The following is a 12,801-nucleotide window of genomic DNA, read 5'->3' as shown; positions in this document are numbered from 1 at the left end:
GGAAAGGAAAGAGAATGAAGTTATGAAGGAGAACTGGAGAAGAGTGTTATTTTCTTTATTTATTTATTTATTTTATGTGAAAACGAGAAATGGAGAAGGGCAAGCGATGGCTGGGTTTGACCGTTTGGCCCAATATAATTATTATTTTTATTTACAAATTACTTATTTTATTGGGGTGGTGGGTCTGATGGATTTAGAATAAGGGGATTATATTTGATGCACAGATTACTATACCAGATCTGCTCCTATCCAATGGTATTATTATATACAGATTTATGAATTTTGACCAAAAACTTATTTCATATATGATCAATGTATTGAATTACATGTATTAATTTTCATCCATCATCCTACCATCCATAGTATATTTGATGCTTTGGAATTTTTATTTAGCAACTCTTTGTTAGATCTATGTGGAGTGCTTTAGAACTTGGGAACAAAATGCAATGGTAAGCGAGGGTAGAATTTGTAAACATATTTATGAAGGTGGTCTTGTACTCTTGGCATCAGAATGCTTTGAGACAAAAGCCTTCAAATTAAAGGAAGACTATTACAACCAAATAATATTTGGGCCAATTTCATTTTTTCAATGTATGTTAAAAATGTGCAATTGGCTCAAGTGACTATTCCAAAGAAATGTACTAGAATAAATATAGAAAGAGATGTTATTTTTAAAGCCTTGTTTTCTTTGTTTTTTTGGGAAATAGATGGGGAAAGTTAAACTGCATTTCTTTTTTAAAGCCTTATTTTTTTTTAAATGTGCAATTTCTTTTTTTTCTAAATGTTTAAATTTATGTTAAACTACATTTCTTACATTAAAAATCACAATTTTTTGTGTTATCAGTAGATTTATGGAAAATTCAGGAAGATAATTGGGGAAATATAAATTAACAAACAATTTGAAAATGTAATTTTTTCTCTGCCTATACAGACTAAATATGTTTTAGATCTATGGATTTATCTATCATATTGATAGAGCAATTGAAATTTCTTCTTTAATATTTTTTATTTTTATATTTTTAGAATTAAAAAAATAAATAATAATTAATTATAATTTTATCAATTGATCACAACAATTGAATATATTATAATTCTATGGATGTTCTATCATATCCACAAACTAATTGAAATTTCTTCTTTAATAATTATTTTTATTTTTATATTTTTATAATTGAAAAATAAATAAATAATTAATTATATTTTATCATTTGATCAAAATGATTGAATAATTATAATTATATGGATCATCTATCATATCCAAGAAGCAATTGAAATTTCTTCTTTAATAACTATTTTTTGAATATATTATATAATGTTTATTTATTTTTTATAATTTATGGAAATAAATAATAAATAAAAACTATTTAAATAATAAATAATTATTAATTATGTTTTCACTAAAAAGTTGTGACAATGCATGTTTTATGGTTGGATAGGAGAGTTGGGTTTTCCCATTCCATAAAACATTAAAACTTAAGAATTATAATTTATAAATTATAGTTAAGAATGGGGTTTTTAATGAAATTATAATTAACTACAATATATTTCTTCATAAAACCATTAGAATATATTAATTTAATGTATATACACCTCATTGAGGTGTTATTGATGCATTTTTATGATTTATTAAAGTATTTATTGTATTTCCAACCGTATCTATGCATATCTTAGTTTTTCTCCGATACACATGTGTATATACATCTCTTAAAATTGCCTTTCCGATACTTTGACCCTTGCCTATGGTAAATTTGGTTTCTTTGGGAGGAAAGTTTACAAAACATAATGGAACAAGTTTGTCATTTTAACATTGCTTTTTATGGGTAAAATTGTTATTATATAACTTATATTGGAATTAAAAGAACATGGATAAGTGAACTTACCCATGTAAGTGTTTCCCATGAAACAAGAAGCATTTACCTGGGTAAGTGCTAATCTCAGTAGTGGCCTTTTGAAAAACAAATGGACCTAAAAAATATTGTCCTCAAGCATTGCTAATGGGTTATATGAGTTAGGTAATGTTTCTTTTTTTTTTTTTTTTGGTTTGATAATTAGTTGGGTTTAACGCTATTATAAATGAATCAAAAGATCAAAATATTCAAGACTTCAAGTTAAACCAAGTTCTTCAACCAAATGGTTAATGGAGATTTGAATTAGCTCTTTCAATTCTCGATCATGTCAAATAGATGGCAATATAACAGTGATTACATAAAATGGAGAGGGGCAGGTGGAAAAATTTCAATCTAATATGCTTGGGAGCCAATTAGTGATATTGGAGATTGGTCTAAGCATCAAAATTTCATAGTGTATCAGGCGATGTATATCGTGTGGGTCACTAATAAACAAGACCCTTGGTGTTCTAGGGCTTCCCCTATTTAAGGGGGTACACAATCCTTATACCAACCCCTTGAATAGGTTAATTTGAAAATACATGAAACCCTTGGTGTTGCAGGGTTTGCCCTATTTAAGCGAGTAGATAGTCATTCAAAGAAACTATCAGTTCCATCTGAAATGCAAATATTTTTCAAAAAATTTGGAACTGAAGACCAAGTTTTGGGTGAAGAGCAAGACATCGCAAACTTTGCCAGTGAGTGAATGTAACTGAACACAAGAAGGCTCCAAGGAGGTTTTGGGCTGACCTCCAACAAAGAATTAATTAGAATTTTTGCATCATCAAAAACAATAGAATGAAGATCTAGTTGCAAAGCTAGTTTGATGCCTTCAAAGAGTGCTAAGGCTTTAGTGGTTGATGTCGAATTGGCCACAATAGGAATAGCCCAAGCCACCACAACTTCTCCTTTATCATCCCGAACAATCAGACCAATACCCCGACTTAGAATTTGATTTGGCCCCATCAAAATTAAGTTTTAGGAATCCCTAACGTGGCTTTACCCAATGGTTTTGAACAGATCGGGAAGATGCAATTTGAGGGTTTGCATCAGAATTCTGCAAAATAGGTAGACTCTGGCTTAGGAAGAGTGAGTTTTCTTTGTTGATAATCATTTCAGGGCTCCATTTGTTTTGGTTAAAAATTAAATCATTCCGAGCCTTCCAGATGGTCCATACAATTGAGATGCATCTCCAAATCATGTTATTTGCTGAATCTTCACTGACATTCAAGTGGCTCCAAACAGAAATCCAGTCTGAAAAAGTTTTGTTGAGATAGTTAGATAGATATATGGAGTCTCAGACTAGATCCAAACCACACCACTGACGCAAAAGGGCAGTACAGGAATATGCGATCGATCCACTGTTTCATTACAAAAAGGACAAAGCGCTTCAATGTGTTTGAAAATTTTTCTCAGCCGAGTTCTAGTGGGGAGCATATTATGAATGGGGTGCGCCAAATGAATATATGAAATTTTGGTGGAATACCCTTCAGTTTCCAGAAGTCTCGCCATGTGAACTTATTAGAAATAATATGTGCTCGAGAACAAAAGGCCCAGGAAGATGCTAATAGAAGGTATCCAGAAGCCGTAGTATACCGACCATGGGGAGTGAATTTCCAGATGAGTTTGTCCTACAAATCTGAGGCTGAGATTGGAAGATGAATTGCACATATTTCCTGTGTTGTGTGGGTATCAAATAAATTATTAATTACCTCCCTTCGCCATGTCATAGTATCTTGGTTAATGAGTTCCGCAACTCTTATCTTACTCGTGGGAGATTCTGAGTTCTAGCATTGTGGTTTGAATGGTAACCATGGGTCATTCATTGCATCAACAGCCCAACCATCGTCAATAACCCATTGACAACCCTTTTCTAGGAATTCCTTGCATTTAAGAATGCCATCAAATATAGGAGTTATTGGATTTTTGCTTGGAACACCAAAAGGAAGTACTTCTTAGATATTTGACATGAAGGACTCGAGCCCAAAGTGAATCAGTTGAAGTGAGGAATCTCCATCCTAGTTTAATAATCATAGCTTGATTTTTAAGCACAGCATCTCGGATTCCCAGACCCCCAAGATCCTTAGGTGAAAGAAAAATATCCCAGGTTTTAGGTGAAGACTGGATTTGTCAGAATCTGTCCACCAAAAATTCGTACACACATTGTTCAAGGCTGTACAAATGGTTTTTGTAAGGAGATAATTTTGCATTATGTACTGTGGCATGGATTGAAGGGCGGATTTGATAAGAACAGTTCTGCCCATGTGTGGCAATGTTTGCTTCTTCCACCCGAATAGTCTTGATTTAAGTCTATCAACCAGATATTGCCATTCTTGAGTCTTCGAGTGGCCTAGGAATAGAGGACCACCCATGTATCTCTCTATTGGATTCATGAATTTGACTCCAAAAAGGTGTGCTATTTTGATTTTGACTCAGCACTGGGTATTGGAGCTGAAAAAAATTGATGACTTTTGAAAATTAATTTCTTAACTTGACCAATTACATACAGAATAGATGCAAGACTTGTAGAATGTGAGATACTTTTTTGTTGTTACATCTGCCAAAAATAATTAGGTCATCTGCAAACATAAGGTGCGAGAGTCGAACACCAGAGTTTCCAAATTTGAAACCATGAATCAACCCTTGCTGCATCTTCTTTTCCAACAAGCAAGAAAGAATCTCAGTGCAAATTATGGATAAATAGGGTGATAAAGGACACCCCTATCTCAAACCTTTCGTAGAGGGGAATGAATCACCCGGCTTTCCATTATAAAGAACTAAGAAGTTTGCAGTAGATAAGCAATAGTGAATCAAATTGCAAAATTCATCAGAGAAACCATAGTGATGGAGAACATTCAACAAGAAAGACCATTCCATCTTGTCATAGGCCTTTGAGAGGTCGAGTTTAAGTAAGAAATATCCATTATGATCCTTTAGTTTCCTCATTGAGTGAATTACTTCTTGAGTGATAATAGTATTGCCTGCTATATTTCTTCCCGGTGTGAGCACTCTGAACTGAAGAAATCAGATTTGGGAGGATGGTCTTGGTTAAGATTTTTGTAATGATTTTATAAAGAACGTTACTTAAACCAATTGGTCGAAGATCCTTAGGAGTTTCAATTGAATCTGTCTTGGGAATCAAACATAAATAAGTAGAGTTTACCTCAGCAATTGCTTCTGGGTTTCCGAACACTTGTTGAACCCAATGGGTGATATCAGCTCCAATGAAGTGTCAGCCCTTTTACAGAACAACCGCATGGATCCCATCTGGGCCTGGAGCTGTTACAAAGTCTGATAGACGGACACACCACATCAACATATCTAATTATATTAATACTTTGAACTTGGATCGGTCAAAACTTATTTGAGAAAAACAAATCTTCCAACTAATATCTCAATCTTTATGTGGAGATTCGTGCATGGGGCAATTCCCCTTATGATTTGTAGATAATATAGTTAGAAAGTTTAATCATCTTTTTGCTTACACTGCTATGAAGAATAAGATTTGGATGTACTTTACATATTTTTGGCATTCTTTTAATCATTCTCAACATATTATTTAGAATATCAAATTATGATGAAACTCAATTTCAAAAGACTCAATTGTATCATCTAATCGCAATCACTCCGGCCATTATTTTATGGGTTCCTTGGAATGAAATGTGTAAATGAATTCTTGAAGCTAAGGCTATGTTTGGAAACGATGCAAATAAGTGTGAATGCAAATATGTAGAATGTAAAATGGTTCATATAAATTATAAAATTGGATTAATTTTGCACTAGAAAATTTACCTTCTTATCAAACAGATTTTTAGTTGTAATGGATACAAATCTATCCTAAACCGAGATTTACACTCCATTTGCATTGTTTCATTTAGTTGTAATGGAACCACACTGTTTTATTTATCAAGGCAATTAAGAGGTGGCTTTTGGATAATAGTGTATTGAAAAGAAACCCCACTCTTGGTGAAGATAGTACTTTGATCCTTCAAATCCTTAATATTCTTATAAAGCCAAAAAACAATAAGAGAGTTAGAGACTCCATACTTTTCTATTTAAATTAACGGTGGATGATGCTTGTAGGGGTAGCCCAGGCCTTAATAGAGGTGGGGGTGTTGTCATGAATCAAGTTAAACTTCAATAAGAGTTTAAATGTCGAAATTTTAGTTAGCAATATTTCTCCTCCTTAGAAGCTCATTTATAATTTTCAAGATATTAAGAAATTAATGGGGAATATTCAGGTGAACTTTTTATTCTGAATCCAGTAAGGCACAATCCATGCATCAATTGTTCATCTCATGCTCATGCAGTACAATAGATTCGATACAGTCTGGTACAGAGGACCAAGCGCAAGCCCGTGGGCAGCTCTATCACAAAGACGTTAAACATTAAAGAAAGAGATCAAGGAGAAAGACAAAGAGAGGGCCTTACAATTCGAAATCATAGTGAAGGCTTTCCAAGGTGGATCAGAGAGCAATAATTCAGTGAGAGAATAATTTGCATATATATAGCATCACTCTCCAGGGTGATATTATCCATTGATAAGGAATTAACAAATTTAAGGGCTTCCAAAATAGCCATAGCCTCCGTCTCTTTAGGGGATGAGCAACGTTAGGTAAGCCCATACAAGAGAGCCAAATGGGCTTAACCGTCGATCAGTTGAAGAAGAGATAATCCAAGGATTCAATATATCATTGAGGCATAACTTTTTGCAAGGTAATGACCACGAGGCTGGATTCTCAAGAAGTCTGTGGTTAAGCCATGGTTCATTGAAAATGTGAGTTTCCCACCCATTTAAAGTGAATGAGCATTTGACCTACAATTCAGCAAACTCAACCGTACCACAGGGGAATCACTTGGTTTCACATACTTGGCCTTCAACCACTGCGCCTATATTGCTTCATCTTCATGTAAGAATCTCCATGCCAGTTTTATAGTTAGAGATTTATTTAGGCCTAAACCCCCTTTATCCAATGGTCGGTGGACGGAGCTCCAAGCTCTAAGATACAAGGGTTTTTTTGTTTTGGGTTAGACCCCACCAAAAATCTCTATAGATAGAGCTCAACTCCTATTGTGTCCAGCCATGTGGTAGAGAGGTATTGAGGAAAGTGTAGACTTTATGAAGATAACACACTAGATTTCCATCTCTTCAGTTCGGATCTCACTCCATCAACAATAAATCTCTAAGTGGGCCTCCCATATAGGTTTCATGTTGATGCATTTCTGAAACTCCTAAGATCTAAAGAATTCAGCATCTCACTGTAGTAGGAGTGTGTTTAGTAAAGAAGATAGTTGATTTCTCATAATTAATAAGCTGGCCAGACCACAATCAAAGTCTTTCTAAAAGATCTTTCAAATGTTGTACTTCATCATACACCAAAAATAAGGAGATCATCCACGAATAAAAGATGATTGAGCTTGATACTTGGGTTTCTGATTTTAAAGCCTTGAAGAGCACCAGTGGAAAGAGATTCAGTGAGCAGTCTAGTTAACAACTCTATATAGATGATAAATAGGTGTGGGGAAATAGGACACCCCTGTTGGATACCTCTACAGGTACAAAGGGTTTACTTAGAGCACCATTAATAACAACTCTCATACTACTTGATGTCATGCAAGCCTGAATCAAAGAGCCAAAGTCCAATGAAAAGCCAAGGAGAGCCGCACAATGAAATAAGAAATTCCAATCAACTTGGTCGTAAACTTTTGATAAATCAATTTTTAGCACAAAGTGGCCCCAACCTTTCTTACAATTATTCATAGAGTGAATAAACTCTCTAGTAATCATAGTGTGTGAAGGCATTCTGATATGGTGATTGGTGAGATAATTTTTTTTTTCCCAAAATGGGCTTTAGCTTATATGCAATTATTTTAGCAACTAATTTATAGGTAATACTTGAGAGCCCAATTGGCCGGAAGTATGAGGCACAGTGCAGCTTGTCCTTTTTTGGGAATGAGGACGATGTGGGTAGCATTCACTATAGAGATGAGACAGGGATTGATGAATAGGATCTGAATAAAATAGCATAGATCTTTGTCCAAAATATCCCAACCATTTTGATAAAAGACGGCATGGAGACCTGAGCATGTTAAATGAGCACTTGGAAATTTTTTTGATACTTGTCCTTAAAATACCCCTAACCTATTTTTGAAAAAGATTAATATCCACTTTTGTCAGTTGTTAAAATATTTATCAAGTGTTCATTTAACGTGTTTACTTTATTGTGCCTACAAGATCCGGACCTATTTCCAGTGGGGTCCGGATGTAGTAGGCACGTTAGGTAAGCACAATGAGTGAGCACGTAATAGCTGTATGACACATGTCCCAGTTAATGTGCCTTTCATTCAAACGTTTTTGCTCTGTTAAACAGAAATTGTCCATTATTTTAATATCTTTATCAAAATAATTAAAAATAAAAATAATGAAAAAATAAAACCTAAACGTGTTGGGAATTGGGATTCATTTAGTTTTTTTTTTCATTGTTTTTTATTTTTAATTATTTTGACAAATATAATAAAATAATGGACAATTTCTATCTATCAGAATAAAAACGTTTGGATGAAAGGCACATTAACTAGGACATATGTCACACAGCTATTATGTGCTCACTCATTGTGCTTGCCTAACGTGCCTACTACATCCGGACCCCTTCTAGTGGGGTTGTATTAAAAAATGCATCCTTAATTTTAACATCATTTGGAGAGTACAAAGGTCCACATTCTCTTTAGTTGAGATGAAGGAAGTAAGCAAGTAGCCATCCATACCAGATTAAGAAGAGCTTATAGTAGTGAAGAGATTAAATATAGTAAGAAATAATGGTATGTTCAGTTACCTCCAAGTATGAGTTCCAAACCCTAGTGGGGTCTTTGAGCCAATAAATACCATTCTTCCTTCGACCATTAGTGGCTAACATGTGAAAGTGTTGGGTATTCTTGTTTCCATGTTGGAGCCAATTACATTTGAAGTGTTGCTTCCAATACAACATTGAGTCAGTCAAATCATTATTTTCAATTTCTGCAATATGGGTTTTAATCCTTGATTTTTGTTCTGAATTACAGTTTTGATTGATATATACCATTTATCATGGTTTTCAAAACCATACGGGACTGGATGGTCAGATCGGAAAAATTAGGAACTGGTCAGGTGACCGGTTCCGTTTTTCCCCAAAATTGGACTTTTGCCAAAAACGTTGATTTTGGTGATTGAACCGTTCAACAATTTTGACCGTTTTTTATTTTTTTTGTCAGAATGGGTCAACCATTCAATTCGAACGATCAGACCGTTTGACCCGAGAATCAAACCCCTGATTGGTTCGTCGTCTGGGTCGGTTTTAAAAACCTTGCCATTTATTGAGGTGGAGCTTGGCACACCTACATTTGCCAAGAAAAAAATCCATGGTCTGAGGCCCACAACTACTGGAGAGTGTTTGGATAATCATCACTCCCAATGCCTGGTAGGTGTTTAACAACTGCTTTAGGAAACCAAGTAAGCCAAGAAGGTTGAACCAGCATTCTGTCGAGTCTTTCCCTGACCAAGAAATGAGCATAGCGTCTGTTAGTCCAAGTATAAGCAGGCCCCTAGAAACCAATACCCATTAGGCCACAACCATTTATGAAATCAAGGAATCCTCTTGTCTGGCTAAGTGTAATAGTGGAACCACCATACTTTTCTTTGCCATTGATAATTGCATTAAGATCACCAATAAAGGGCCCAAGGTATGGTAGTTAGCAATTAGGTCCCACAAATGCCTTCTACCTTCTCTATTTGGAAAACCATAAGTACTTAATAAGTCCCAAACCCCTTGTTCTATAGCATCATAAATACGCACAATGATAATGTTTGCATTGGCAGTGAGGATGTTTAAATTTACATTTGAATGCCAAAGTAAAGCTAGTTAGGCCTCCAAAGAGTCCTCTTTGCTTCAACACAACAGTAATCATCCCAACCCATAGAAGAAATTAAAAATTCACCTTGCTTTAGATTCATCTGCTTTTGTCTCAAATAAGAAAACAATATCCGACTTCGTGCTGTAGAGGAGCTTTAAGAGATGTCGAACTGCTTTGGGGCTCCTCAGCCCTTAGCAGTTCCAGGCAAGAATTTTCATGGCATGGTGGGGGCCTGCTTAGGGACCCATGAATCATTTGAAACACTAATGATGATACTATCAGGTTGAGACAAAGCTTTGGGGTTACACATATTCGACCAAATGTCTGAATGCTTGAGTTTTTTCACTATACCAGCCTTAATATTATTCTCTTCCAGTGCTCTCTTCTTCCCATCAACTTGCATTGGGCAAGGCGTGAAACTTTTTGATTGTCCATGCAGTTTGTGAGATTCCTTCACCATCGGAGATAAAGGTGGTGATCCAAGAGAACCAGAGATAAATATTGCATTAGAGGATGAAGTAAGATGAAAAATTAAGTTTATGACAAAAGAGGGTTTGAGCTTGCCTGATTTGGTGGATTCACAACCGAGGCTATCAGAGAGTAACCTGCCGTCTCGTTGAGGGGAGTTGTTAGTCTCTGGTTCTAGCTCTCGAAAAGTCAGAACAACAATTATTTCCTTAGATGGGGTCACAAGATCCTTGCATATATATAGCTCTTTGCAACTCTATTGTCACGTCAGAGTTGTGGGGTTCGAGCATGTTGATGTGATCCACGAACGTTGGTGTGCAAGTTGTGCATGGAACGTGGGGTTCGAGCATGTTGATGTGATCCACGAAAGTTTAGCATTAAAAGCGCATTTAGGATTGGAAGTTACTAAAACTGTATCCAAGTTACACAGCTGAGAAGAGGGTGGTAACTTCACTCACACACTCAGAGAAGAAAATCATTGTGCTGATCCCCTAGTTAATTTTAATTGTTTTGAATGAGAAGACCTTATATTTCTATAAATATGAGAAGACTTCTTTGAGCTACGTTGGCCCTCGTAGTGACTAAGAGTATTTAGAGGTGGAGTTCCCCATTCCCATCCTTGACTTTGAAACAAATCCCTACCCTTGATAACATGTGTTCTCAATTCTTGATCATCGAAATTTTTTAATTAAAACAAGGAAGAATGATGATTCAGCCCAGGGTCAGAATTTTTAGGCACAAAATACATTTGGGGCAGGTGCTAGCTCGGAATTGATGCAATTAATGGGTAGGCATTGGTGTGTAGAGTGGGGGTATTTGACATTTTGAATGTTTATAGTTCTGCAGTGGGATTTAGAAATCTGCAATGGACCAGTTCGTATTTCTCCGTTAAAAAATAATTTTTAAAAAATAGATTTACTTAAAATAAAGAAAAATTTTAAAATATAAATAATATAATATAATATAATATATAGGGTAAAAGACTTAAACCTCCCCTGAATTTTCTTGTAAATACTGAAACATCCCCTCTTTTTTTAAAAAAAAAAATTGGACTAAGACCTCCCCCGTGAGAGTTATATCTAACGGAACCATTAAAAAGTCTTTTTTATCCTTACTACTTCTTCATATTTTCAAAACAGGGGAATCCCTGTTCCAATATATTTTTTTGATTGTCTTGTCTTGATCCACCCAAGAACTTTTTCCATCCAATATCTCAAAGAGTTTGGAATAAAAAGAAGATTAAAATAAAGGATTCATATAGAATAAAAAGAATATTTATTGAGCTTTAAAACCAATCAATATAATCAAGTATGGGATTTTCCCTAGGAAGGTTTGAAAATAGAACAAGATTTCTAGGGTTATTGCTTAGTGTTGATCCAGAAGAAACCATTTGCAATTGGTAATAGAGAAGAGTTAAAAAACAGAAATTTAAATTAGAAAGTTAAAAGGGATTTGACTTATTTACATAGGAATTAATATACACATCTTTCCAACGTTAGAGGGAGCTCTTTTTTTCTAGTGTTTAACACTTGCTCAAATAGCACAAATAATTATTCAAATCAAAACAAAAAACCTGAAGTGATTCAAACCCATCATCTCACTGAACTTAAGCACATGGTAGTCCTTTTATCACACACCATATCATTCAGACATCTAGAAAATGTCAATTCCTACCTATTCTCTCACCTAACACAACAAACTTTCCATATATTGGATATTCCTTTGCATGCTTTTCACTTAAAATCATTTGTTAAATCAAACCCCAATCCTAACAACTTTAAGGCCCTGACCTCAATTGTCTCCTCCATCACTATCCCTATTAAGAAAATAAACCCAGATGCAAGAACTTTGAATTCAATGTTGCAAAGAACCGCTTTAAGCATGATGCCCTTATTATTTGTGATGAAAGCAGAGAAAAGACCCAATTTATTGTAGAAGTCTTGGATAAACATGTGCTTGCTTTGGAGTTAAACATCATAGAAAATGAAGAGAGAGAATGATTTGAATTGCTAAAGGGATTCTAAAGGGCAAAATTGAGTTTTTCAAAAAATTAACCCACATATGCGTCACATTTTAACAGAGTTTGATGAAATTACAAAGACCCCCTTATATTATGAGGTTAGTGATAAAATCCCCTTGTACTTTTTTTTGCGACAAAGACTCTCTGAATTTTAACCATTAGACAAAGACTCCCTTCCATTGACATTCTGTCAGTTAATTTAAAAAAATTCGACTGTGATTTTTAAATGTCCAAACTACCCTTTTTATATTATTCATTGTCTTCTCCGTTAAAGTTAGGTATCGTCGTTTCTCCTTGTTCTTGTTCTTGCTCTTCTTTTTCGTCTGCTTTCTCTGCTCACTGCGGATTTCCGAGTTTTGGGCTTGGAGATTCGTGATCTTCGAAAATTCTTTCGTTTCTTCTTTGGCTTCTTCTCGTCCATCGTGTTCATCTCTATTTACTTCCCCGCCGGAAAAGCTCCCGACGAATTCCCGACTTCCTTGGGATCGCATTCACCTTCGGAACTCTTATCAACCGTCGAAACATCGTCGGAAGCCGCCG

The sequence above is a fragment of the Nelumbo nucifera genome, chromosome 1 (genome assembly GCF_055504915.1).
Source record: "Nelumbo nucifera cultivar China Antique chromosome 1, China Antique-T2T, whole genome shotgun sequence".
Lineage (NCBI taxonomy): Eukaryota > Viridiplantae > Streptophyta > Magnoliopsida > Proteales > Nelumbonaceae > Nelumbo > Nelumbo nucifera.
The sequence above is the reverse complement of the archived record's forward strand: the minus strand, read 5'-3'. Positions refer to the sequence as shown.